This window comes from Nematostella vectensis, chromosome 5 (genome assembly GCF_932526225.1).
Source record: "Nematostella vectensis chromosome 5, jaNemVect1.1, whole genome shotgun sequence".
NCBI classification, from domain to species: Eukaryota; Metazoa; Cnidaria; class Anthozoa; order Actiniaria; family Edwardsiidae; genus Nematostella; species Nematostella vectensis.
Genome location: NC_064038.1, coordinates 5,646,799 through 5,653,320, shown reverse-complemented (window position 1 = coordinate 5,653,320; position 6,522 = coordinate 5,646,799). Strand labels below are relative to the sequence as shown.

General features: G+C 37.4%; 1 protein-coding gene across 2 annotated transcripts in view; it reads left to right on the top strand.

The window, feature by feature from the left end:
- Window positions 1–154: 154 nt before the first annotated feature.
- The window catches only part of LOC5508979 (aryl hydrocarbon receptor nuclear translocator homolog), a 31,266-nt gene continuing 24,898 nt past the window's right edge, over window positions 155–6,522 (top strand). For both annotated transcript variants that reach the window (XR_007308010.1, XR_007308009.1), the window contains exons 1-4: window positions 155–1,480; window positions 1,973–2,168; window positions 2,542–4,311; window positions 4,537–4,556. The gene's annotated coding sequence lies outside the window, so the exon portion shown is untranslated. The remainder of the gene's footprint in view (window positions 1,481–1,972; window positions 2,169–2,541; window positions 4,312–4,536; window positions 4,557–6,522) is intronic.

The window sequence follows — 6,522 nt, the reverse complement described above, 5'->3', positions numbered from 1 at the left end:
CGTTTTATATTTATAGATAAAATATTCTCCTGTTTGGTTTTTGTTATGAGCGTGTGATTCTATTTACGGGGTTTTTTTTACAAAGATTATGCTAAACAAAAAAACCCTTGGGTAGCCTGTGCTTATAAACCAGCCATCTGTCACATGCCCAGCGGTTATTATAGCTAGTATCAACAAAGTAGCGAGATACGTTGTGTGCATTATTTGAGCATGGAAAAATTGAAGACCGTGTATTCATTGACCATAGGAGAGCAATGCTTCAACGAGATATATAATTGTGAAAATTATGCCGAATTGGTAGACTTGGATCATCAAAAAATCCCCAGAGAAGAACTGCTTCTAAAGCTGACAATCTTGACAAGATTTTTCAGGAATTCCACTACAGGAAACACATGCCCTAGTCTATGCAAAATACGTCGTGGCCTGGTATCTACTCACAAAATTATAGCCAAGCTTATTGGCTGCCTGGAATCACCTGATCACCATGTGTCATTCATCGCCGTTAAAACTCTGGCACATGTCATTCAAATGGGTGATATGTATTTGAATTCAGAAGTATTAGGTCAGCTGAAGGCATTATATATAGATCTCATACCATTGTCACCTAAGGCATTACATGTCGCTGAACTAGTGCAGTTGGTGTTTCAGGATAATCTTGATGAAACCCATCCTGTTAAATCAACTAGTCTGCAGCTCAAATGTCAATGCTTAGAAAATGAGAGTCTATTCCTTCCTAACTCAGAGCTAGCAAAGTCGCCTCAAGAAATAATCAAATTGAACCTTGAGGGATGTCTGACAGATTTATTTATTTTGTACATACCATTTTACCATGACATGCATGTTCATCTGAAGAAACTTGGTTCATTAACTTTAGGAATACATGCTGGAGATATTGATTTATTCTTGAGAAGAAGCAAAGAAATGCACCAGATTTTATATGACTCCAGAAAACTCACATTCACTGAAGAGTGCTGCTTTATTGAATTTTTGAAAATGGTTTTCCAGGTTATGAAGTCTGAGAAAATTGGAGTTCCATCTAAGTTTGAAGATCAACAAGATACAAAAAGCAAAAATTCTAAAAGGCAAATCTCCCAACCAGACAACATGGCTATGAATATAAAAGAATCAAACAAAGAAATAAGCAAGCAAGTCTTACTTTTACTGCCCCATTACCTTCATGTAAAAAACATATCTACCGAAATCACAAGCACAATATATGATGTTCTATCAATGGCACAAGCTAGCTTTGATGGAAGGGACTGGGTGGTGCTGAACAGTGCTGTTGAAGTGCTAAGTGTTTTCAGCTGTTGTGCACTGGAAAATGCACCCTCCAAAGTGTTTAATGGGTTTGGGGGAACCCAGATTTTGCTTCCACCTTCATACTCTTCCAGCAAGCTTGATCCGGTAGTTCTGAGAAAGCTGTCTCTTCTACTGACAAAATCAACAGTTTTATCTCTTGAAGCCCTAAAGATAACTAAAGGTTTGTAATCTAAATATAGATAGGCTAACTGCAATTTACTGTATTCTGTGGTCTATAAGGCTGAGTTCAAACGTTGTATTATCCATGAGCCATATTCAATGCAAATACTGTACATGTAAATGAATCTTTATTGTTTTATCTTCACTTGCTTGTATTTGCATTGAATAAGGCTCATGGATAATACACCATTTGAACTTAACCTTAATATTTGTTTACAAATGCTAAACTGCTAACTTCTAACACCAAATTTTCTTCTGACTTGTCAGTGTTTTGCTGCAACCCAGCGGTTGATAAAAACTATGTTTTTTTATTGTATTAAGAATGTTTCATCCACTTTACTTATGATACGAAAAGACCTTGAAGCATTAGATTGGCAAAAGCCAATTTTATTTATTTATTAGAAACCCAAGGCATGTGTTCACAGAATATTGAAACAAACTTTGTATGGATTTCCATGGAATTTTTCTCACAGGCTTCTCTCGTTCAATCCAGATTCCACAAGGATAGTAACTTTGGTGTTGGATTGTATGCAGAGCTGGCTGTATCAGATTAGCAGTCAGCTGCTTTCAAACTCTTGTTCCTGTTGTCCATCCACACAAAAATCAATAATAGAGCTGTTTGCAGACCAGGATGATGAGATGATTGACATACTGTACCATCTACTTCTCCTACATCTAGCATTGTGCAGGTATTTTTCAAAATGCTTGCCAAATATGTTTTAGTTGCTTGTTGATTGATGTTTTTTTTTTTACAAAATGCAAAAGTGCTTGTACTTCCAAAAACATGGCTGTGCTTGCTATACCCCTTTTCATTCAAATTTTCTGCTATCAACTAGCATCTTCGCTAGAGACATCAAGAAAACTAAGGCGCATAGCCACACCCCTACTGGTCATTTCCTTATTATTAATGTTATTGTGTCCCCTTTGGGTGATTCAGCACTAATCTTACAAATACTGTTGTGACAACATTATTTTTAGGTTTTCTGCTAGCCTGAAAGAAGCAGCAGGAATAAGTAAACATATTGCATATCTGATCATTTTTACATTTCTTTTTATCTTTAGCATTGATAAAGATCCTGATTCTATCCATCTTCAACATGCCATCAACCCTCATCTCCTGTTCCTGGAATTCCTGGGCACCACTCGTCATGACCACTCCATTCTGCTGGACTTGCTGGTCTCATCAGAGACCACTTTCCTGGTGTATCTGGTCAAATACCTTCACCTGGTCCTGGATGATTGGCAGGGGTTTCTCCAGGCAGCAAATGACTTTGATAGGAATATTGCCCAGGGTCACATAGTACATAAAAAAACTGGCTCATTATCTCATTCTGATCAAGAATGCAGCAAAGAGGCTGGATACCCTGAGAATGTTGGCCTTAGTAGTCCTATATGTCGGCTGGACTTGGCATGTGAGAGCGAATGCAGCAAAGGAACTGGATATGATGAGAATGTTTGTCTTGGCAGTCCTATCTGTGAGCAGGGCTTGGCACATGATGGTGATTCAGATGTGGAGTTGGATTATGGTAGCGATTCGCCTACTATCGCTGATGGACTTGCAAAAATTATGTTTTCTTATGGCAGTAATGATGAAGATTCTGAAATTGAGTTAGACTGTTCGCAGTCTGGTAAAAGTGTTGGTGGGCAGAATGTGTTTTGTGGGTCCTCTATGATATCTCAGAGAACGAACTGTGTATCCCATAGTGATACCAGTGCGACAAATGTTTATGGTGATGACAACGATGATGATGTTGTTGATGATGATGAAGAAGAAGATGATAATGATGGTGGTGGTTATGATGATGACGATGACGAAAGTGGTGATAATAATGGTGACAACAATGATGAAAATGCACATGATGATGATGCTGAAGAACGGTGTACCGAAGACTTTGACATGCCCTGTCACGCACTAGATGATGCGATGACAGTTCTGATTCGTCTTCGGATCGCGACAGAAAAGCTTGAGAATGCCGGGCTTTTCCCTTTCTATGTGAAGCCATTGATTTGCCTTATTGAATCAGCTGAATATCACTATGAACAGTGCTGATATGAGCAAGAACTTATTGTGTTGTTTATAGTGTAGATCTTATTGTGTAGATTATAGTGCGACTTGCACTAACTAATACGTGACCTTTTGATTGGCAAATTCGCACACGCTTCGGCTTTTAGCGGCAAAATAAAACAAAAAAACAAAAAGTAACTTATAAGCTCATATACATTTTGTTCTTTTCGTCGTCCTTTGTCGTGACGGGTGCATTTATTTCTGTGTGAGTCACGTAATCAGCTATTGCAAGTCGCCTACGATTAATACACGAAGAAAGCTAATCGGACTGTAGGGTGTTGCCCGCCGTCGAAGAAAACAGTGCAATTTGGAAATTAAGAAATTTTGCAATGACTTAAAACATAGGGGTTTGGAGGCTCTGGAACGTCCTTCCCCGTCTAGGTACATGGCTTAGCTACTCTGTACTCGTTGCAGGTTATGAACAGGAGTGGTCCAAGCATAAAGCACTGTGGAACTTCGGAGGTAGCGAATAGAGTCTACTTTCGTCTTTTCAAATAACGATAAGCGATAAATAAAATTCGATCACTCTTATGCGGGCTCACCTTAGCCACAGCGGTAACTCCCAATACGCGCGCTATTACGTAAATCATGATGTAACTTTTTTTATGATAACGTAACAAAGGTTGCTAAGGTTTCCCGCCAGATTTTCTACAGACCCCGAACTGGTCGGTCGACATTTTTTCGCTCTTCCATTTCTCTAAAAATGGCTCACAGGAACCCAGTTTATCAGGGCGGCTCGATAAATAATTTATCCAGCAAAGACAAAGGTAAGTCACGTGAACACAAATGTCACAAGATTAAAAAGTCATAAGACAAAATTGCAATACATTTCAAAGAAGATTAAGAAAAGTCTTTGGAATACAAAAAGACTCACAAAAAAGAACATCTATTTACCTTAAAAACTAACACAGAGATTCGGGATTAAAAAAACATGGGCGGCCAATTGATTTTTCCATTTTTCTTCGCTTATTTTTGTTTTTCTTTTTCTTTAGATATTATTCTTCGGCAAAAGGTAAGCTTATAACTGACCCTCGTTCAATGATTGTGGTGAAAAAGTTTGATGGCACGGGATGAAAAAAAACAGTAAAAAGTTACGTAAAGACAAGTTGGGTGCTTAGTGAAACGCAAAATAAGAAAAAAAAGACAAGAAACTTACCTGATTTAAAATTTTATTGGGTAAAATCCTTGGACTTTCTTTTTCCGCTCATTCTCATGACCAGAGTGAAGTTAGTTCCTTATTCGCAGTTCCTTTTTCGTCTGTTTCCTTATTCGCTCAGTTCCTTATTCAAATCGGGGGGGGGGGGGTACTTACATGATACCCTTTAATTCGAGTTGAAACAGTATTTAGGCATAACAGTTTATTCAGAACAAGTCCAACAGCATTTTCGTCGGGTAATTTTCGTTGCTTTAACGTGCTCGCTGCTAAGCGGAGCTGTGAACATGAGACTCTATCTGCTACAAAAGGTCAAATTACGAAATGCGTGCAATCGCTTTCACAAATGAATCTAGCAAAAGAGAGGAAATCTACCTCTCATCTAATAAATGTATTTGTATCTTGGGCTTTATTTCCAAACGCATTAATATATTTAGAGGAGAAATATTCACGCTTTACTTGACTACGTACGCGTGTAGAAGAAATTTGACCTTGCTAACAAAACCACAATTTGACAGATAGTGCTTGTTGTCAATTAACACCTTGGCTACTAGATATGGCTCTGACAAAACAAATAGATTAGTGCAGTGACACGAATAGGGAACTGTTCCTTATTCAAGTTAGTTTTCGCGAATAAGGAAATGGAATCTCCAAACGTCCCATTTCGTTTTACGACTTATTCGAATAAGGAATAGACTATGAAGAGGATTGTCAGTGTTTGCTTATCATTTCTCAATAAAGGAAAGGGAATTTCATAACTCCCAATTTCTCTTTAACTACTCCTTTCTAAAGAGTTCTCGAAAAAGGAAATGGTATTTCATAACTCCCGATCTCGTTTTAACTACTTATCCGAATAAGGAATAGACTAAAAAGAGGGTCGTTGATGTTTTTTAAGAGTTTCCATTTACTTATGTTTTTTAAACATTTCCCGAATAAGTAAATGGAAACTCTTAAAAAACATCAACGACCCTCTTTTTAGTCTATTCCTTATTCGGATAAGTAGTTAAAACTAGATCGGGAGTTATGGAATACCATTTCCTTTTTCGAGAACTCTTTCGGAAGGAGTAGTTAAAGCGAAATCGGGAGTTATGAAATTTCATTTCCTTTATTGAGAAATGATGAGCAAACACTGACAATCCTCTTCATAGTTTATTCCTTATTCGGATAAGTAGTTAAAACGAAATCAGGCGTTATGAAATACCATTTCCTTATTCGAGAAATGTTTAGAAAACACAAACGACCCTCTTTTTAGTCTATTCCTTATTCGGATAAGTAGTTAAAACGAAATCAGGCGCTATGAAATACCATTTCCTTATTCGAGAAATGTTTAGAAAGTACTAAAGAACCCTCTCTTTAGTCTATTCCTTATTCGGATTTTAAGTCGTAAAACGAAATCGGAAGTTGGGAGATTCCATTTACTTATTCGGGAAATGTTTAGAAAACATAAAAAACCCTCTTTTTAGTCTATTCCTTATTCGGATAAGTAGTTAAAACGAGATCGGGAGTTATGAAATACCATTTCCTTTTTCGAGAACTCTTTAGAAAGGAGTAGTTAAAGAGAAATTGGGAGTTATGAAATTTCCTTTCCTTTATTGAGAAATGATAAGCAAACACTGACAATCCTCTTCATAGTCTATTCCTTATTCGGATAAGTCGTAAAACGAAATGGGACGTTTGGAGATTCCATTTCCTTATTCGCGAAAACTAACTTGAATAAGGAACAGTTCCCTATTCGTGTCACTGCACTAATCTATTTGTTTTGTCAGAGCCATATCTAGTAGCCAAGGTGTTAATTGACAACAAGCACTATCTGTCAAATTGTGGT